At 54.6% G+C, this 22,206-nt stretch overlaps 1 long non-coding RNA gene across 1 annotated transcript; it reads left to right on the top strand.

Moving 5' to 3' along the window:
- Positions 1–11,697: 11,697 nt before the first annotated feature.
- Positions 11,698–22,003, top strand: LOC128825978 (uncharacterized). The gene is made up of 3 exons (XR_008442772.1): positions 11,698–11,773; positions 21,135–21,433; positions 21,955–22,003. It is a non-coding gene; the product is annotated as an uncharacterized LOC128825978 (long non-coding RNA).
- The last annotated feature ends 203 nt before the right edge of the window (positions 22,004–22,206 follow it).

Genomic DNA, 22,206 nt, shown 5'->3' with positions numbered 1-22,206 from the left:
AGAGACATGCCCTGGTGGCGGGCTTCTTCTCCCCCCCGTGGCACTCAGCGGTGGGATAGCCCGCCATTCAGATCAGCCTGGAACCCAGTCCTAGCCACTCCAGGCAGCCCCAGGGGAGCCGGCTGTCACCTCGCGCAAACACTCAGGTTAAATCGCGCACACCAAAGTGACTGGTGGCTCTTGGGAGCCTGATGAGCCTGGAAAGAATGGAAACAATGGCCCCCTTTGTTCTCTGGGCTGGCAACAATGTGCCGGCCTGCAAGCGCGGAGCATTACAATGCCATTCCAGTGTCACTCCCACCCTGGGTGTGAGGACCGATACAGAAGCCTGCCAGCTGGGGGGAAGGGACCCGCCGGGGCATCAGTGTGCGCTCAGACAGGGCTCTACAGAACGCAGCAGGAAAACACCCAAGGGCCAATTCTCCCTGGTGCGCAGGCCCCTATTCACCACCCTTGGGCAGAAACTGACCCTTCCTCTGTGACAATCCAGTGCTGCAGCCCCCAGTGGAGCGGGTGGGTCAGTGAAGGGAGTGGGGGGGGGGGAAGCAGGCGCGGCTATTCTCTGTTTCCCCCGGGCTATAGGGAGCCAGGGTATCACAGCAGAGGTTAGAGCTGTCTGCCAACAGGGGCCCTGCCAGGTGCTGGAGTGTGGGGACTGCCAAGGTGGCTGAAAGCCAATGTAACCCCCCTGCATCAGGGGCTGGCTGGACAAGCTGAGCGGCGGGGGTCTCGGTCCAACTTTTCTGTGTAAACTCCTGGGTGCCCAGCACCGTCTGGCTAGTGCCCCTGCCCAGCGTGGCGAGAGGCTGGGCTCAAAGGCTGTGCGTGGTGCAGGGGCGGAAGGTAACCCAGCTAGTCCCTTCCCCTTTGCGTGGTCTGTCTGCATCCACAGTGCAATGAGTTAGTAAAGGGGGAGGAGGCTGGCCGCTCTGAGGGCCCCTCCCCCCAGAACTGGGACCACACACGCAGGTGCTGAGCAATCTACTCCCTTGGTGTCTTGCCAGGGAGCTTCAGCCCTGACCCTAAGGGATCCCCTCCAGCAGTGCAAAGGTTAAATGTCTATGGCCCACTCAGTCCTTGACTCTCTGCAGAGCCGGCCTAGAAGGATGCCCATTACCGCCCGTTCCTGGTGCGGGATGGGGGATCTGGACTTCTGCCCACTGGGCCCTAGGCCGAGACCCCGGAGTCACCTCTGATTGGCCACCAAACAGCCACGGGTCCTTTTAGCTTCTGGTCCCCACCAGTAACCGCCACAGCCATGCAGCCCCCACTGCCCCATGACTCGGGGGTTGCTGCTGCCTGACTCACCTTGAGGGGAGAGCTGTAACAGCAGCTGTTCCAGGGTTAGCAGGAGGGGCCATGTCAGACGGGTGGGCTGGGGCACACAGAGAAGGGACGTGAATGGTGGGGCCAGATTTTGACCGAAAGATTCTCAGCTAGTATAAATCAGCATCGCTCACTGCGGCCGATGGGGCGAGGCCCATTGATACCAGCTGAGGATCTGGCCTCAACTCTTCCCATTCTCAGCCTGGCCTGAGTCAAATTTCACTGGCCCGCATCATTTTAAACACACATTTTGATCTGTTCTTTCAGCTGTTCGTATTCTAGCCAATTCTACCAGCTAACCAGCTCTTCCTAATGCCCTGTACCGTGCTTGAGCTAATCAGCTGCCACTCACTTAGGGGGACCAGCCAGCAAGTGTGAAAATCAGGCAGGGAGTGGGGGGTAATAGGAGCCTATATAAGACAAAGCCCCAAATATCGGGACTGTCCCAATAAAATCGGGGCACCCTATGCTCACTTATTGCCACATCCATCCAGAAGTGCCTGGCTTTGCTAGGAAGAAGAAAGATTTCAATCTGTGAACCTGCCCCTTCTAGTCCCTATAGAAAGAACCTCCCTCGGCCCCTGGATAAAGAGTGATCAGATTTTCCGAAGTCATTAGGATCCAAATAGCACCACAGAGAGAGCGATGGAAAATGTGTACATTGGTTCAAGCTATAAAGTTTCATTTCAGCAATGGAAGCTCTTGCTCAGTGCATTTGCCTTTATGCTAGCGTGGTTTCTTGCTTTCATTTTTTTAATGAGGTTAGATATTTGCAGCTAGAGCCAGAACACGTGAGCAAACTACTTCGGGCCAACGCAATGAAAGGAACCTCTGATTGCAACTGGCTTTACGGCTAGAGCAAATCATGGGGCTGATAATGAGACTAGCAAATTGTCAAGCGCAATAAATCACTTCTAAAAGGTACTGGAATGCTGGAGTGTGACTCATCTGCCTCACGCCTGCCCCTCGCACCTCCCCGGACATTCAGCTTAGCAGCCTCTCCTCAGGGTCCTCTGATCTCTGCCTCAGAAGATTTGGGGGTGCCAGTGTCAGAGGCAGGGAGAGCCAGGTTCCTACCTGGAAAAGGAGGGTACAGAGTAGGGCAGTAGTTCTCAAACTTTGTACTGGTGACCCCTTTCACACAGCAAGCCTCTGAGTGCGACCCCCCCCCTATAAATTAAAAACACTTTTTTATATATTTAAACACCATTATAAACGCTGGAGGCAAAGCACGGTTTGGGGTGGAGGCTGACAGCTCACGACCCCCCATGTAATAACCTCGCGACTCCTTGAGGGGTCCCAACCCCCAGTTTGAGAACCCCTGCAGTAGGGTCTTCCTTTACCCAGACCCACCTCAGCGTTCACTGGGGTTTGGTTAATTTCAGCCATCAGAGAGAGCCAGGCAGAGTCAGGGCTGCATTTGGGTTTCCTAGCCCTCGCTGGCTGGGGAGCCGTCAATCAAAGGCGAGGGCGGTTTGGATCCTGCTCCCATCTCTATGACGCCCAGCAGTCTGGGGTGCACATGTGCAGACAAAGCACTCTGGGTTCAGCTGGTCTTTAATGCTGATGGGAGAGGTGCAGTAACAGGAACGTGCTGCCCTAGAAGTTCCCCCCTGAGCCTAGCTCCCATCACCACTCTTTGCCGGGCAGCCACTGCCAGGCGAAAGTGCAAGGTCCCAAGGCCCTGAAATAGTCGATCCCTTTGGCCTGACCCAGCATGTCCCCTCCCTGATGGTGACGTACCCCTGCCTTCTGCATCCCCATGCCACAAATGCAGCCCCTGGGCTCTGAGGTCCCTTTGCCTCCTGCAGGCTCATCCAATGGATGCCAGGGAACACTAGGGGGTGCTGTGCCTGGACTCATGCATCTCTGCGCTGATCCCAACCGTAGCAGCAATTTTCTGCCACACTCTGGCCCCGGCGGAGGTTCTAAAGTCCAAGTTCTTGCATCAGATATTGCTGACAATGCTCCTGTGATTCCCTGTGTAGTCACTGCACGGCCAGTTTCTCCCCCTCCCCTTTGCCTGGGGGCGCTCCATAAAGCCAGTTCCGAGTCTCTTTTATTGGCCATCAGCTACTCTGAGCCCAAAGTAGGAGAAAATGATTTGTCACTGATAGACAAGCTTAATCCCGCAACACTTGCACTGAATCCTGACATGTCTGGGGGCTGCAGTGTGTGTCTGGGGCCGACATCAGCGCTGCCCTTCTCAGCAGATCGAGCCAGATGTGCTCAGCTGTCTGCAAGCCCTGCATTCCTGAGCAGCGGTCCTTCCTCGGTCAGGCAGGGCACAGAGTTCCCAGCACTGCATTCCAGGGAACGGGCGAGGGAGGAGGTCTCTGTCAAAATTGACCCAACCTTGTCTGGCTGTCATCGTGAAATCCCATTTTAAAAACGCAGGGCAGTGTTGGGGAGGGAGGGAAATCACAAGTCCAATTGGCAGGCCGGCCGGGACAGAAAGATAACCTGGCATTCACCCCAGCCACAATGCCCTGGGCCTCTGTCATCTCTACAACATCAACTGGGGAGTAAAAAAAACCTGGGATGTTACTGCCTCCTCCTATAAGGCATCACATTGCTTATTTCATCCTTTTGCAAACTCTCCCCCTGAAGGAGGCGAAGTCCTCCCAACACGGACAGCCCCCGCCGGCTCAGCAAAGCCCCTGGTTTCAAGTCACCTGTCTACACGCCAGCCCCAGGCACCAGCCAGGAAAATAGGCTCAGTCCTGGGAAAATCTGACCTACGTGCATAGACTGCTCCCAGGACGCAAAGCGCAGCCCTCGCTGTCCAATGCAGACCATGCATCAGGACGGGTGACCGCAGACTGTATCACTGGGGGGGGGGGGGGGGAGGGAGCTGTGTTTTAAAGCTATAATGTCTCCATTGTGCTCAAGCAGCCTGGCCCATTGCCACTGGTAGCTCCCGTTTTTCCTTTACATTTGCAAAAGGCATTTGCATGCCCCTAGCGAGCCCTTTGGCAAGGGCTGGACTGGAGTGGCCTAGGGTTATTTATGATCCCTTCCAGCCATACATGCTTCCATTGGCTGTTGTTAAAGGCTAGTGACATATGATTTCACTACAGGCGTGAAGGGATGACAGGGCCTTTTGTAAGAAAAACAGATCTCTGAATTCCATGGCGCTTGGTGTCAGCCAACTTTAGCATGTGTCTGGGCAGCTAATCAGGCCCCTGACCTGCTGAACTGCAGCGGGGACGATATATTTTTTAAACACACATGGACGCGTGGATTTCCCTTCCGCCTTGCCTGTGGGTTTCAAAGGAAAGTTCTTGGGGCCAATAGAGGCATTCGCCGGGCTGGGCGGCTGGAAAGACAGCTGCACTCTGAATAGCAGCCAGCCACTGACGAAGAGATGGATTCAAGCCACGCAAGATGGCCCTGGATACTGAACACCCCAATGTCCGCGAGTGGTTTGTGGCTCATTATAAACACAGGGCCATTAACAAAATTGAGCTCAAAGTTCAGGGGGCTTCAGAGCTTGGGGCTTGGGGCCGGTGCGTCTCTACAGGTCGGTCGACACTGCAGTCCTGGGCCGTGGTTGCAGCATGTGTAGACATGACTGCTCTAGCTTTACTCGGTCTAGCTTGGATAGCAGAGCAGTGACAGCACGGGCTCCGGTGTGGGCTAGCTGCCCGAGTACGTACCAGGTGCCTGGGTGGGCTTGTACAGCCCGCAGTGAAGCCCATGCTGGATGGAGCTAGCTCAGGTGTCCACCCTGTGGTTGCACTGCAGACCTCCCCTATGAAAGCAGGCCAGGGGCTCCCTGGCCAAGCCCCTTGTGTCTCCATTTACACCTGTGCAAAATGAGGGTCAAATGCTACCGTTGGTGTCCGCGAGCGGGGAATTCTGATTTGGTGGCGTTCTACAGCCATGTTGCTCAGGCATAAATAGCTGCATATGCCGCAAAGCCGGGGAGAATGAGCCGCAGGAAAGGGGCTGATTCTCCACTTGCTTATCCTGGTCTTACTCAGGGGGTAACTTCACTGACTCCTGCACCGCCGCTCTCCACTTCTGCCCGTGAGCCCAGGCCCAAGAGGGCACGTTCTGGAATGCTATTAGGCCCCCACCATTTTTATAGATGTTGCTTTGCCGATCAGCTCGGGCTGGAGCTCTGGCTCTGAAGACAACCCCTCTCCCTAGGCGTCAGAGCCCGAGCCGGCACGTCCACACTGCTAGTTTTAGCGTGCTAGCCTGGGCCCTGCTGGCGTGAATCTGTCGACCCAGCAGCTGTGTAGACGTACTCTCCGTGGCCTAAGTCCTCCGGCCTTTCAGTGGGCATTGTGCTCCCAGTGTCCCTTGGGTGCTGGTTCTTAGTGCACAAGCAGGGACTGGCCTTTTGCTTTGGCCTCAGAACGTTCGCTCTTCACAGCCTCTGTGGTTCTGCTGCAGCTGCTGTGGGGTAGCGGCAGGGGACAGCCTGCTCCTAAGCGCCGGTGCTGGAAATGGGGCAAGCTAATGCAGCCGCATCTATTTACTCCAGCGGAGCATTTGCTGCACCAGGCACAGGGAGCCGCACTGGAGGGCTGTCTTGCCCCCTGTAGGTTGCACAGCGAGGCAGCACTGAAGCGGTTAACCAGCGGGACTAACACTAGGAGAAGTCATCGTGCATTCAAGGGGCGCCTGGCTTCTGCCTCTCCTCAGGTGGGTCAGGAATAGGCCCACCTCTCCCCGACAGCCGTCGCTTCCCATTACCTCCACTCCCGCCTCCCGGCATGCGGCAGGCTGAGTTCATAGCTGCTGCGTTGTCACAGCAGATATGAACTCTCCTACACCCCACAGGAGATGCTCGCAGTTGTCTGCACAGATCAGTTTATGCTTGAGTGCGTCAGCCCCGCTCTCCTGGCCCTGCTTACGCTGGTCCCGGAGGAAGAGGAAGTCATTTAAACCCCCTGCATCAATGGGCAGGACACCGGCAATGTGACCATGCCCTGGCGTTCGGAAAGCATGAGTCAGGCCCCCCAAAATCATGAGATGACAATAATAAATGGGGTGGGGGGGTGTCTTCTTATTTGAATTCTGGGTATTGAGCCTCTAGGGGTCACGTTCTCCAGCTTTTTCTCTGCAGCCGCGAGGACTAGAAAGTTACTTTTTCATTTAACTGAGAGCGGAGCTCATCAGGGAACATAGACGCCGACTCCGTGGGTGCTCCGGGGCTGGAGCACCCATGGGGAAAAATCAGTGGGTGCTCTGCACCCACCGGCAGCCAAGCTCCCCCCTGCTGGCCTCCTTCTCCCCCCCCCCAGCGTGCCGCGTCCCCACTTCTCACCCTCCCTCCCAGCACTTCCCGCCGCCCCGCCGCCTAACAGCTGTTTGGCGGCGCTTAGGACTTTCCAGGAGGGAGGGGGAAGGAGAAGAGGCAGGCCAGGGGCGGGGACTTGGGGAAAGGGGGTGGAATGGGGGCAAACCCAGGGCACAGGTAGGAAAGAATCCAGGAGTCCTGACTCCCAGTCCCCTAGTCTAACCAACCAGACAACACATCTCTCTTCTGTCCACCATCCTACTCATTATCTCGATTGCCTCATTCTCACGCACAGCAACGAGGATATTTTAAGACTCTAACAGTTCATACATAACGCTCACAAAAAGATTTCGCCACATAGCTGAGAGCTTGGCCTGCAATACGCATTTCCTTTGGTCTACAGAAGATTGGCTCCCGCTCAATAGATCTAATCCGGTTTTAACGTCAATCCTACACCACAGCAGCAGCAGCCTTTTCGGGCACGTTGGGTACCATGGTTTCCGCGAGCAGCTCTGGAGAGGCGTCGTCCCAGTTTAAGGATTTGGAACCAGTCCCAGGGAAGAATTATTTTGGGCTGTTGAAGGGAAAAGGTCTCTGAACGAACACAGTGCACTACATGTTGACCTTGAAATGTGCTCCTTTCAGCCCAGCAAAACAGCGCAGCAGCTCACCATTGCAAGTCATCATGCCGAATTTGGTTTTATTAGACTTAGAACTCCGCATGTGCAAAGATCTGGACTGACTCTAGTTTCTCGTGGTTTGACGGCAGCATAACAGACAGCAGCACCAGGCCCATGCGGCTATGCAGCGTTTCCCACGTGAAATCATAGGTGCTGCCGCACCCCCTGGCTTGAAGTGGTTTCCATCCTATCCAGAGTTTACAGTTTGGTTCAATGGCTCTTAGCCCCCCCACTATACAAATTGTTCCAGCCCCCTTGTGTGAAATCAAGCCTTACTAACATCAGTGCCAGAAATGATCTCCTAGCCCTCATTTCCCGGGGTTTTACAGCATTACGTTTCTCCTGATTTAGGACCAGATTCTGGTCTCAGTTACACCAGTGTAAATCTGGAGTAGCTCCTCCAACGTTAACTGCGATCTGAGTCTGGCCCGCTCCTGGGTGTCAAATGAGAGTTGAATCTGCTCTTTAGTATTTCCTGGGAGCTCTTTTTTGAAAATTTGGCTTTTCCTTATCACCTTGCTCTGCTCTGTTGGGAGAGCACAGAGACGAAGCGCTTGAAAGGCCAAATGAACATGAACCTCGTCAGGATTTGATTTCCTGAGCAAGTCACAGTCAGCAGAGAAACTGAAATTTCCCTCTGAACAATGAGGTCTCGCTCCGTTCAAGGTCATCCGCCTCCTGACACACGGAGAGGAAGCGTTATTGTAAATGATCTGGGTGCGTGAGATGAGCGATTGTTAGTGGGAGAGAGAGCCGTGTGCATGCATGGCAGTGTGTGTGTTTGTGGGAGATATGCCATTGTTCAGCTAGGAGGGAGAGACGTGTGTGTCTGTCTGTGCAGCTGTTACATGTGCAGACTGTGCACGGTGTGTGGCGGGGTGGTGGACAGATGTGGGTCTGTGCCATTCCAGATCAGCTCCAAACTTGCCCCCTTGTTAGCTGGATCAGAATTACGGTGCTGAAAATAGCGCGTAGCTGTGACGGGAGGGCTAGTTGCTCCGAGTACTTACTAGCCAGACGCTAGGCAAGGGGCAGCTGTCTTTTGTAGCACACTAGCATGGATAGCTTCTCAAGCGGCAACTTACACCTACAGCTCCAAGGGGAGGCGTATGGAGTTGCTTGCTCTGCGTGTGTGTGACTAGTTAATCGCTAAGGACAGACAGCGCCGAAACGTGGAGCAGCGTTTCTGGGGTTTGGAGAAGCAACCGATTGTGTTGCATCTTGCAGGGGGTTAGAGCAGCTGACCCTTGAGGTCCGTTCCAACCCCCTGGTTCTCTGACTCTACGGTCCCTCCAGGGGAAGGCAGCAGCCCACCGCCAGGGCTGGGCAGGGCTGGGACCTGCATGTAGTGTGGATAGCTGCAGAGCTGTTAATCTGCTCTATCCCGGCCTTAATCCAGCATAACCATGCAAACAAAATCCACCTTTGAAATCCCCCCCTGAAGATTGGAACCTTCAGCCAAATTCAATATTTACCCTGGAGATGGGAAAGCGCCTCGCTGGGACGGGGCCAGAATTAGGGTGACCAGATGTCCCGATTTTATAGGGACAGTCCTGATTTTGGGGGCTTTTTCTTATATAGGCTCCTATTACCTCCCACCCCCATCCCGATTTTTTACACTTGCTGTCTGGTCACCCTAGCCAGAATGCACAGGGTAGAACCTCCCGGCCACGGGGCCGTTCCATCAGCTTTTGCTTTGTGCAAAAAACAGCAAACAAGCCACCAAACAACCCCAGGCAACGATCTGCCCTCCCGCCCCCTCCCTCGGGGCTGGGAGCCAAATGCAGGACATTGCTGGCGACGTCTGCGCCAAGAGCTTCTCTTTGATCCCAGCCCCGATCCTTTGTGGTTTTTATTCTGCTTTCTTCTCCGCTGTGATGCGGCGTCCGGAGGGGCTCCAGTTTGGGCAACACCACAGGGTGACTCTGCTCTTCCAGCCACGCCGGCTCTTGGTGTTTATTGTTCCACTCTTTGTTTTCTAGCAAGGTGGGGGCGGGGAAATGATGGGAGAGGGGCCAAGAGCCGGTCAAGCAGTGGAGGTGCCTGGAATGGAAACACAGGCAGCCCCTAGCCCAGGAAATGGCTTGCGGTTCACCGGGCATTTTCCACAAGGAGATGCAGGGCGTGATCCGGCCAGGTGGCTGCAAGGTGTAGCAAGGTGAGGTGCAGCAGCAGAGAGAGGGCATCCACCTCTCGTGTCTGACCCGCACCATCCGGCTTCCAGCCTGGGGAGTCTCAGTGCGGATCGGCGCCTTTCATACAGCCCCTGCTGCTGGTGCAAGAGCCTTCTCCTCCGTGCTTCCCGCACTCGGGAAGTGCCTTGCAGGGCCTCTTGGCCTCATACCAGCTGTAGTCCCAATGTCCCGCTAGCATCCCCTCTCCTCTCCCTGGCCTGCACGTTGCTGCTTCTCGCTCCTGTGACTCGTGGCTAGTACAGATTTGGGGGGCCCCCTTTTCTTGCCTGGGCCCCCTCCATAGGGTAGGGCCAGTGGCTAGGACACAGGCTGGGGACTCAGCACACCTGAGTTCAGCCACATCCTCGCCCGTGCGACCTTGAGCAAGTCATTCCATCTGCCCTGGGCTTCAGTCCCCCGGCGGGTAGGTGGGGACGACACTTCCCTTCCCCGGACTCTCGGTTTGTGCAGTGACAAGGCCAGCTAAACAGCCAGCCCTGTCCACCATGGACCCTGACTTGCCTCCAGGCCTTTTCCTACCAGTAAGGCACCGAACTGTGCCTAGTTCAGTTCCTGGCCTAGTTCAGCTGCTGCATTTCGATCACAAAGAGGAACAGGCACAAGGAAGCTCCAGGCTGGGATTTGCATGCCAGTGAAATGGAATAGGCACCTAACTCCCTTAGGCTCCTTGGAAAAGCGCCGCTCTAAAAATACCTTCTAGTTCTTCACTCCCCAAACCTTTACATTCAGGCCTGGTGGCCACTGGAGTCACGTCTCATTCCGCTTAGGAAGCAGGAGGCGCTGCCCAGTGGGGGAAAGGTCCTGTTCATAAAGGAGCAGGCTGGAACGGCGCCAGCCTTGCCGACACTCATATAACTCCTGCCCTGCTCAGCTGGGCTCCCAACCCGCCGCGGGAGTGAGGAAACACTGACGAATACGCCACTGAGTCCTCATGAAACGTCCGTCAGGGGAAACAGGAAGGAGAAATGGCCCATTCAGCACGTGTGTTCCCACCGGGCGGAGGAGAACGGACAGCAGACGAGCTGCATTGGCTGATCTGCTCCAAACACGACACCAAGCTCACGGGAAAGTCGGCCTCAGGCCCCCACTTGAAATTCAGCCCCTATCCCCCTGCAAGCTCAGTCCAGCTCCCAAACCTTGTGGCCAACCTGGAACGAGTTTCACCTGCTTTGGGGGTTCGGTCACGTGCATGTGGCTCTGGCTGGGCGTCCCGCCCCCCTGAGGTCCCTTCACCTCACACTGTGACCCTGGAGTGACGTGCTTGAGCGGGCACAAAGCCCGCAGACCAGGCACACAGCACTCATTCGATTTGAATCCCAGCGAGGCACCGCTTGCCGGGAGCGAGCAAGGGAGAGGTCTCCTCGCCCCGACACCAGGCTCTGTGTTACCCAGGAGCGGATTTACCATGAAACAAACCGTGCGGTGGCACAGGGCCCCCAACGACAGGGGGCCCCCCAAAATCCAGGACAAATCTCATCTGACAACCTGCCCCCGAGTCCCGGCCGGCAGTGCAGCAAGGCTCAGGCCCAGAGCCCGCACCCAGCACCCAAACTTCCTCCCAGAGCCCATGCCCAGCACCCCTCCTGCACCCCAACCCCCTGCCCCAGCCCAGAGCCCACACCCAGCACCCAAACTTCCTCCCAGATCCCGCCCCCCTGCACCCCAACCCCCTGCCCCAATCAAGGTACCTCATTTTATTTTCATTTACTTCCCATTACTTATAATATAGGAGGAGGATGAAGAAAAAAAGAATGAAAAAGGGAGGCGGGGGAGATAAAAGAGAATGTTCTTTTTCTTGGCTGGGGCCCGAGGGGCGGGGGGGTGAAAATGAAGCTGCTCACAGGGCCCGACTAACTCTAAATGTGCCACTGGTGTTATCCAGCCAAGGTCACTGTGGCCTCGGTCAAAGCATTGCTGTGGTTTATGATATTTTTTCCCAGGCTGATTGGGGTCGGGATGGCTGCCTGCCTCCCCTGGCCTGGGGACTCATTGGTCCATGACTCCGAGTCCTCCACTCCTTACGCTGGGCCACATGCCACATTGATGCAGGGAGAAGCTGTGGCTTGCAGCCCACAACTCTTTCGGGGTCAGCTCCAGGCCTGTCAAAGCCCCAGAGAGGGGCGGAGTGGGGAGTGTGAGCACAGCACTAGAAGGAGGATGCAGCTTCTGGGTGTGGGCTGGTGGGGAACCTGGGCAAAATATGGGACAGGCTGCTGCTGCTGCTAAAGTGAAACGCGTCCCCGGGCTGATCAACAAGGCAGGGCTCCCCTACCACTCTCTGGGGACCCGAGCCCAACTGCAACGCGCAGGCCAGTGGGGTGAGTGCAGATGGAAAAGAGAATCTATGGGGGAGGTTAGTGCTGGAAAAATAATTGGGGAATTCCCTTTAGAGCACCGTAGTCTCCTTTTCTGAATGCAGGGCCTGGACTGTCCGGTCAATGTTCTGTCTCAATCCCCCGCTGCAGCCGGCGACTGTGGGAACCTGACGTGCATCTGCCGTGGTATCTAAACCAATGACGTTGTCTTTCTTTATCCCGGCAGGCATGGTGCGCAGGCAGAACAGAATGCTAGAGCCAAACCCAGAACATTTGGATCTGGGTCTCGGTGGTTCAAACCCATCCCGGGTTGTGGCTGCTAAGTTCATCACACTTTGAGTGCGTGGCTCCTGGCGCTGCTGGGAGCTCAGCCGAACTGGCACAGTGGGTGAAACTTTATAGCTAAGGAGACGGCCAAGCTTTCCGAGCTAGCCCCGTGAGTCATGTTATCCTAGGCACACAGAATTAACGCATAGTATTTCCCATCTAACAGCGTGATGCTGTTGACTATGCGGAAGGAAGTGGGTTCCGGCTCAGGACTGGGCATTAGGAGATGTGAAGGCCATTTTCAGCTCCATCGTGGGCTCAGTGACCTTGGGCAAGTCAGAGCATAGCTGCTAAAGTCTCTACCTGTAAAATGGGAGTAATCCATACTGCTTACCCACCCGCCAGGAGGCAGAGGAGAAATTAACTATTGTGCAATGCATTGTGATGTGATAGTGTTGCCCTCTAGTGGTTGACCCCAGAGTTAACAAGAACCTGCTGTTTACTAACAGCTAATGGAGGTATTCCGTTAGCCCAAGTGGTACTTGCCCTTTTGATGCTGTAGGTCGCTGGTTTGATATCCCTCTATGGTGGTTGTATGGATCAGTCTGTTAAACTAGTTAGAGCTACAGAAAGAGCAAAGTGTTATTATTAAAGCATGGTTCTGTCTATAGATAAGAACAAGTTGCACAACTCAGATCTGGATGTGGATCCAAAATCCTTAAAGGGGGGGGTGGGTGAAGTTATTCTTCCCAAGATGGGTAGAAATTAGGCTGGGAGGATGTTGCAGGGGAGGGGAGAAGTTAAGAATTTCAGGATCACGTCTAGGAAATCCTGTTTAAAAACCAAATTCCTGGAAGGCATGAGGGAGCCAGCAGGTTCTGCCAGGAAGCGTTATCGCGGATGGCTCTCATTCTCTCATCCCAGCTCCCGCCAGCTTCGTTCTCCCCCCACGCTGCGGTAGGGAAATAGTTGCAATTCCTCCGGTACAGAAAGTAAGACCAGGCTTGGTGCATAAGAAGAAAAGCAGAACAATTCCAGTCTCTTTGGGAAAGAAGGGACTTTTGTTCTGCAGCTCAGTGTTGTAATGTTTGGCCTTAAATGAAAAGAATGACAACACCAGCAACAAAGAACCCCCCCCACACACACACTCAAACAAGTATCGGGGGAGCCGTGTTAGTCTGTATCTACAAAAACAACAAGGAGTCTGGTGGCACCTTAAAGACTAACAGATTTATTTGGGCATAAGCTTTTGTGGGTGAAAACCTCACTTCTTCAGATGAAAGTAGGGAGAAAATGGCTGGCAGAACCCCCTGGTACCTGTACTCCTTCCACGGAGATCCAGCAAGCTAAAAGGGGTTTGCATCCCGTAGTCAAACCAACACGGCGCAAAGCATCTTTGAGAATGCTCAGCCTGCCCCAGGAGGGGAGTGCAGTCAGGTCACCTACTTGTAGGCTGTTTATTTGCTGTAAATATTTATCAAACCCAAAGTCCATCAGCAAAGCTCCACGTTTTCCCAGAACCGGTTGGGACCGACATGTGTCACGGCTCAGCTACCGGGGAGGCAGCCATTCCTCCTGCCAGTGGGTCACGAGCCAGATCATAATACGCAGGGGAAAATTCGGCCCTGTGCAGGCACCAGTGAAAGGATGGAGGAGAGGCTCTTTATGCCTTAGTGAGGAGCTACCAGAGCTGACGTGTCCCCTGCTCAGGCTAAGGCAACCCTGAGCCCTGCCCTAATTTGTGACCCTGTTTCAGTGACTTCTGATGGGGCTCTACCTGGGTGCAGAACTGCTCAGAGCATAGGTCTGCCCTAGCCACGCCCCCTCAAACACCAGCTCTGACCTCTCCTTCCCCGCCAGCCTGCCCTGCGCTCCCCTCCGTGCCCCAGGCTGCTCCAGATGGCTCCAATCCTAACCCTGCTGTAGGGGCTTCCACACCAGGGCCTTGTGGCTGCCCTCTGGGGCCAGCCAGAGCACAATGACGAACTGAGCCCACGGGCTGGGACTTTCCGAAGTGCTCAGCATCAGCCCAGTTCTCCTGCCAGAGGCATCAATGGGGTGGGTTTACGATTGATGTCAATGGGAGCAGACAGCGGTCAGCTTTGGAAAGCCCAGCTCCCGCTGACAGAGCTCTTTGTTAGCCCCTTCATAAAACTGGTCGGGACTTTTTCAACACGTAGGGGTTGGGTTTTTTTGGTCAAAAGAGAGCTGATTTGTCAAAACCGAAACCTCACTTCCCAGTGGCCCCAGTTTTGCCCAATGGCCCAGTTCAAAAAAGCTCAGAGAAAAAAGAAAGTTTTGAAATTGTCGAGCTGTTTCATTTCCAAATTTCTCAACAATAAAAAAAAAGTCCTGGTTTTCCAGTTCCACGTGACTCTTCGTTTAGAAAGTTCTGCTAATTACAGTAAAAAAGATCAAAGGGAAAAGGTCAAAATCAAGAGGGAATGGTTCGATGGACTGCAAATGACAATAAATAAATAACATAGCGGGTTGCCAGGTTGCAGAGAGATTCGAGGTGGGAAAAATGTCATGCTTGTACGTATTTACAAGACGAGACCTGCCTGCCCTTCACCCCTAGCACTGCTCAGTCACTCTCTCACCCTCTTGTGAGGTAGGTAAGTATTTACCCCTCTGCAGTCCATGGCCCACCCTCCCTCTGGAATGGGATGTAAGACGCTCCCACAGCGTCTGCCTCATCTCACGCCAGGCCTGAATTCAGACCGCTGCGTATACAGACCAGTGTGTGGACCTGTGTATCAATACCGGAGTGACTGCTCTATACCAATCAGCGGGGAGCGGTCTGGAGAGAGGGGGTGTGGAGAGAGGGGAAAGCGTGACGCTCTCTCTGGCTCTGGCGGGGTGTGGGCAATGAAACGTACTCTGACAAGTTCCCCTCATAGCAAAGCAGAGAGGTCACGCTGGAAGCAACCAGGAACTAATCATTCCCTCTTCAGACCCACTGGGGGTCACCAGGATTCATCAGCCTTTGCAGGGTCCCTGCGGTGGCCAGCTTGAGGGGGAATCTGTAGTTGTTTTTTTGCGTGCAGGCCCACCCAACAGGCCGGGTCAGGATCGGGGCTTCATTGCCCTGGGCACCGTGCAAACGTAGAGGGTGTCACCGTCCTGCCCCAGGGAATTTATCATCAGCGGCATCAACCCTGCAAACAGTTCCAGGCAGGCTGACCTTCGGGCACGGGAGGAGTCACGGTGAAGTCAATGGGAAAACTCACATGCTTATTCGTGCTTGTCTGACTTGTCTTCCAACCCACTGATCCTGCCCGTGCTCAAGCGTGTATGTAAGCGTTTGCAGGCCTAGGGAGTCGGAGCCAAGACAGACAGGCGCTAGTCAGACAGGAGCCCAGTCAAATCTCTGAGGCAATAGCAGATTCCTGGCTTGCCTTTTTTTAACCCCCAACCCTAACTCGAACGTGAGTTTATTTTTAAGCCGTGTCTGTTTGCCGTTAGTTTGTTCTAACCCATTGAGCTTTCTTGCCCCGCTGCAAACACTGCCTCCTGGGCGGGGGGAGTGGCTGGAGGTGGTTTAGGGGTTTGTACGAACCCTTGTAAAACGAGACAGCTGAATTCCTCCTGGCTCCATCCCTCCCACCCTAAGATTCCCAGCAGCTCCTTGGTGCAGGGAGTGTCCAGCTGTTTGAAAATCATCTTAGGGGCAATCTTTAGTAGCATTTCAAAACACTCCCCGGTTTAGTGCAATGACTAGAGGGGGCTGAGCCTGCTAAGGACCAAGCAGGGACCCACGGGAGCAGACGGGCTCTGTCTCTCCTAAGGGCACGTTATCCCGCCCCCTGCAGGACTCAGCCCAAGGACGTGAAAGAGCGTGAGAACGGGGCGCTCCACCGAGGTGCAGCCCCGTGGTCGGCAGCTGCACAACTCAAGGCCACTGGCTGCCCTTTGCAAGACAGATTGGGAACAAAAGGGGCTGCTCAGTGTCCCTCCGGAGAGCCATAAAAAGACACATTCCTCTTTTACTGCATGTCAGCAAAAGGAGGGGATGGAGCAGACAAAGGTGCAGTGCCCTGGGAACTCTGTGCAGATGTTTCCCTCTGGAATGCTCTTGACATTGGGATTAGTGCCTAGCTCTGATGGGAAAGGCCTCCAGAAGTGGCTCATATACAGAGCGATTCTCTTCTCGCTTAGGCCCGCCCCCCAAGCCTGCGTTAATGGCAAAAGCAGCTGCAAATCTCCCGCCAGCATCACTGATCCAGGCTCAGGGGGGTGACTTGGTGGATGCTCATGGAGTTACACCGGTGTAACGGAGAGAAACTCCACTCCCTTCATCTGCAGAGCCAGCTCGGGAGCACAGAATGCAGCTCACTACACATGTGACATATCCGAAGTGAAGTCAGACCCGCCTCCCAGTGAAATGACTGTTTATTTCAGGATCTAGGCCAGGCAGAGACCTTTTTAACACACGCAGCAAAGACGAGATGAGTTGAGTTTATTGGCTCATCTCCAGGGTCCCTGTATCCAGGGGTGTACAGAGATGGCTGCTTTGCACCTGGGGAAGAAGGTTTCTTGGCAATGAACAGTGCTGGTGATGGAGGCGTCCAGGCCTCCTGGGCTGAAGGGAACCTAGCATGGGCTCTGCCATGACCCAGCACTCCTCCCTGCCGCCCTGGGACCTACAGCATTAACTCTTTCAGTGCCTGCCAGCATGGGCTCCAAGCCTGTGTCTGGATTTCAAACAGCCCGACCTCTGTGGGGGGTTGGGGGGGGGGGGGGTTGGTTCAGCACCTGATAAAGAGAGGGGGCCAATGGGGAAATTTGGAGCTGGCTCTGGGTTCCGCTTCCAAATACCCCACAATGTTGTGGGGTGGCTGGATTCGGGGGGGCTGAGGAGGGGCAATTTGGATCCTTCTCTAATGTAACCCCCAAACCTTCTTTCTTTCTTTCTTTCTTTCTTTCTTTCTTTCACAAAACACACTTCGTGCCTTGGACTGATGCCGGCCTGACTCACCCCGCGTTACTGCATGGGGGTCTGCTGCTGTAAAAGGCACTAATTAATACAGGGGTGGGGGAATCAGACTCTACCTTTGCTGCCAGGCCACGGGGTTTGTTCTTCCCCTCCTGGGGCTCAGAGCAGCTGTCAGATCAGACGGGGACTCCAGCGCATTCAGTGAGATAAGACCAGATCGCTTCGTTGGTGTCGATTTGATGACTTCTCTCTCACCCCCTGAAAAGCAGAGAGAAGCCCTGACAAAATCTTCCCCATAATAACAGAGGGAGCTAATTGCTGTGAAACACCCACTGGCTGTTAATTACAGGGGCCTGCCCTGGCTAATTGCTCAGTAGTTCTGGGGAATATTAACCATATTCCATCAACGGTGATGGTGCAGCGTTAATAGTGACAGGTTGCACTTTTCAGCTTCAAGTCCCTGGCAGAAATGAGTTGACGAGCCCCTCAGCGTGTGTGAGCTGCGAAGCACAGTGCAGTAAGAGGGGAGGACGGCAACGCTGACATTTGGGGGTGTTAGCAAGACCCCGCAGCATTCGACCTGCATCCCCTGCTATCATCAGAACCGCTCGGTGTTGCAAGGGAGCACCCACAATGCACCTGGCTAGGTGTCTAGAAAAATTCCTTCCTGGAAGTGGTGCAGGAAGGTTCCAGCGTTGAGACACAGGCGTTATCTTACTGGGGGGCCGATAAAAGACCCACGGCATAGCCACGGCTGGCCCAGGTCAGATGTCTTGGGCTTGCAGGGCTTCGGCTGTGGGGCTATAAAATGGCTGTGTAGACTTTTGGGCTCAGGCTGGAGCCTGGGCGCTGGGGCTCTCCCTCCTCACTGGGTCTCACCGCCCAGGCTCCAGCTCACGCCCAAACGCCTACACGCCAAGTTTACAGCCCTGCGAGCCTAAGTCAGCTGACCCGAGCCAGCCTGGGCCTCGTTTGGCAGTGTAGACACACCTTTACCGGCCCCACACTTACTGCAGGAAGGGTGGTGCTGTGGGTAAGGCACTGGATGGAAGCTTCGTTTGTGAGCTGGGGCAAGTGATGGCATTGCATCGTGCCTCAGTTTCCCTGTCTAAACTGGGGATGCAAACACTTTGTCTTGTGTAGTGCAGCTAAATTCTTTGGGGCAAGGGCGATCTCTCCCTCTATGCATGTGCAGCACTCAGGGGGACTTGATCTCAGGCAGACCTCTAGCTGGTGCTGCAAGACATACAATAATTACAACCACAGCTTACCCCCGTGAGCAAAGGCTGGAGAAGGGGGAGTCCCACCTATCTATTTCTAGGGGTAAAGGCTGGAGGCATGCGCTGCGATGAAATTGCCCGGGGGGGGGGTTGATAAATGGGGCCCCGGGAGCTGCTTTTCGCAGAGTTATGGACTAAGAGGTTCTGCGACCAACATCCTGGATTCATGCCATGGTGAAATTGCACAGGATTAAGCGAATGTTGTCTGAGAAGAGACGTAATGTAAACTTCAGGGGGGAGGCGCACAAGCGGTACGTGGCCCCGTGATGAGGAGAACTTGATAATGGCACAAAAAACACCTGCCAAAGAAAACTGGAGACATTTCTGGGCGGCTAACTCCCCCTCTCCACCACCAGCTGGCTCCCTCTTTAACCTCCAGTCCCAGCTGCACCCCGCTCTGTGCTGACACCGAGCGTTGCCCACACTCCATCAGAACATGTGAGAGAAGCTCCTCCGTATACCGCCCCTGCCCCTGCCAGGCTTGTCTGCTCCTACAGCCCCCAAGGGGGGGACGTTTAGCCGCTGGAAGTTCTCCGGGGAAGGGACCATTTTTTTGGGTTGTATTTATGCCAGGCCTGGCCCAATGGGGCCCGGCTGTGTGCCGGGGACGTCTAGGCACTCCAAGTCAAAAATAATGAGCTATCAGAGACGCAGGTGACATTGGGCCGGTTTCCCCACTGCTTCGTGTCCTGTGCAGGGAGAGCCCGTGAGTGAGTGATTCTGAGTTGGCGGGTGCGAGCAGCGACACTAGGCGGCAGGTCAAACCCACTGGCTCCAGCGCTCCCAGACTTCAGTTCCACGACCATCGTACTAATCCCCCAGTGTCTTCCCTTGCCATGTCTCAGGACTGTGACAAGCAGTGGGCTGCCGATGGACCTGAGGCTGTTATCCTTCGCTCCTGGCTTGGAAAGTCCAGCCCTGTATCTTGCACTCATAGGACGCTGCTTTGGATTGCAATGACTAATGAAATCTGACTAACAGCCCGAGCAAAGCAAAGGTCAAGGAGGGCTCAAAATTGAACCCAGATTGCCTGGGAGAGCATCAGCCACAAGACCATCCATCCTGTCAGGTGCGCCATGGTTGTCTCAAAACCATTTAAGTTGCCGTTAATGAAGAATCTGGGAAGTCAATCTCCATCAGAAGAGAAGAGCAAATGCCAAAGGCCATCAAGCCTCCTCCATATATCGCAGTGTGATTTGCAAAGGAGGGGCATGTGTCATTATTCCCACTTCACAGATGGGGACACTGAGGTACAGACGTGCCTGAGTCTGTAATGCTGCAGGACAGGGTTCAGCTGGAGAGTGGGGCACACAGGCAGAAGGGAGCTGGTGGGGCCAGCAAAGTTGCTGTGATGCTGCAGGGAGTGCAGAGCAGAAGTATATTGGGAGGTAGAAATAAACCCACACACCCCAGATAGACTCAGCCCCGAGTCCTTCTACTCCTGTCTTATTTTTTTCTGTTCAGTGAAACCGTGAGAAACTTTTTAAAATTCAAGTTTGCGGCAGGTGCTGAGCCGCTGGGAGTGCCTGCCCCGTGACACGGCGGAGATCACACCTCCTGCTCCTCTTGTCCATCATGTGTAGAAAGTTTGACAGGCGCTGTTTAGCAGATCTCTCCCACGTAGGGGCTGTTGCTGCCTCCGCTCTCTCCTCTGCATTCGGGCACCTGTCAAGGAGATGCTGCGTGTGGCATTGTGTTACTGCCAGGCCAGGCAGGATGCTTGGAATGGGACATTAGAGCCTCTTCTCTTTGCAGCATCTGACCTGTGTGATCGGCAGGGCTTCTCAAGGGAGCCAGCAGGTGATGGAGAGGTGATACTGGACGGCAAATGAGAACCTAGAAAATTAGAGAGGAAATTGAACTTTTCATGGGTGGGGGGAAAGGATTATCTTTTTGCATTTCACCAAAACTATGGGGGGCGGGGGGCAGGCCAAGGGGAATTTCACTCCTTGCCCAGAATTCCCCAAGCACTTGTCTAGTTTTGGCCAAGACGTAAACTCGACATTGTCCTTGCTGTATAGTTTTAAAGCTATTCCTTCCAGATCAGATCCCGGAGCTTAGCTCGATGACAGTAATAACGGTCTGTGCTTTGGGATGGTGTACAGTACAGTCGCAATGGCATCTCCGTAATGGTGTATGGTACAGTCACAATGGTGTCTCCATAACGGTGTGTGGTACAGTCACAATGGTGTCTCCGTAACGGTGTACGGTACAGTCACAATGGTGTCTCCGTAACGGTGTATGGTACAGTCACAATGGTGTCTCTGTAACGGTGTGTGGTACAGTCACAATGGTGTCTCTGTAACGGTGTACGGTACAGTCACAATGGTGTCTCTGTAACGGTGTGTGGTACAGTCACAATGGTGTCTCCGTAACGGTGTGTGGTACAGTCACAATGGTGTGTTTTTTGTAACAGTGTAAGGTCCAGTCACAAATGGTGTTCACCTCACAATGGTGTACAGTACAGTCGCAAAGGTGTGTCTCTTCTAACAGTGTAAGGTACAGGGTGCTTATCTACCAGGGAAGTCTGAGGACCCATTCTCCAGCTACATGTAATGGGAGCTAGGTACAGCGTGGGAGAACAATAGACCACAGGCAAGGAGGCAGCCATGTGTGTATATGTTCCCTTTGGGAGGGGGTTAATCCTGGCTCTGTCACACTGCACCCTGCACTCTGGGGCGATTTACAGCCGAGGTCTATGGGCCAATCGACGCCTCACACTTGGAGATCGCTCTGCCCTTCCCCAAAGGGGTTGCCGTAAGGACAGTTGCCCAACAGACCTTTTCTCCAGGACTGGGGTCAATTCCGGTCCCTCCAGTCTACCCCTCAGACCACCCTAGCTGGCCTGGGTGACTTACATTCTGCACTGATTTCCAATTAGCCCCTGGCGTGGGTTGGCGTGTGCGTTCCTGTTAACCAGAGCCAAACCCCACGGAAGAGACTCCACGGTCTGCTCACCAGATGGGACGGGAAGGAGGCGGGAGCTGGCGCAGAGATCATTCGCAAGGCATTTACTCTGCCTGCCTGTGGAACCTGGGCCCGATCCTCCTCGCACCCAGCCGAGTGTGCACCAGCAGGTGTAACTCCCGGAAATCAACGCGAGCGAGCGGCCACCGGTCTAGACCTGGGGAAGTGAGAGGAGACTCCAGCCCAGTGCCTCATAGACCAGCCGCTGAGAGGGTAAGAATGTAAATGTAAGGAACCGCTTATAACCCCCAGCGATGTATTTAGTGACTGGAAGAGGGAGTTTGCTGTAACACATCCACTCCAGATGCATTGGCTTGAGGTCAGGGGCTGCCTTGCTGGCCACTTCGACAGCCTTCCGCTTCCCCCAGCTCGGTTATTTATGGCTTAGGCAGCAGGGGTGGCCTAAGGAGCTCCACGAGGGCTGTAACCATTTGCTAGGGCATGGGCAGGCGGCATCGCTAAGTGGCAGGGAGGTGCTTTGCAAGTCACCCCTGGCATTCGGCAGATGCTTTCCCGCTCTCGCTGCCAGATGGAACAGATCCATTCTGGAGCCGACCACTGCAATGGAAGAATCTCCTCACGGAGTAGCCCATTAGTCTGATTCACTTAAATCAGCCTGAGGCTCAGCCAGGCAATAACTTATTTACTCTTATGAGTCACTAGTGGCCATTCACCCAAGGGCTTGGGCTCCGCCAGCTTTCATAAGGGTCTGTATTTGTGATACGTATTTCTAGCTTGAAGAACTGAGGTGGGTGAAGGTCAGGGGAGCTGCATTTGCTGGAGACGAGACCATCACACCAAAAACTACAAGTGTGCATGGAGCTGTACAGACATAAAGAGGCAAGGTCTGTTCTGTGTCTCTGGGGTGGGCTCGTGGGTGGGGAAGGAGCATGAAGTCGGCATGGGGGTGATGCTAGGAGAGGAAGGCGTGTCAGGAAGGGGCGCAGCACCGCGGAGGGGTAGCAGGAAGATGGGACCTAGACTGA

The sequence above is a fragment of the Malaclemys terrapin genome, chromosome 19 (genome assembly GCF_027887155.1).
Source record: "Malaclemys terrapin pileata isolate rMalTer1 chromosome 19, rMalTer1.hap1, whole genome shotgun sequence".
Taxonomy (NCBI): Eukaryota; Metazoa; Chordata; order Testudines; family Emydidae; genus Malaclemys; species Malaclemys terrapin.
The sequence above is the reverse complement of the archived record's forward strand: the minus strand, read 5'-3'. Positions and strand labels throughout refer to the sequence as shown.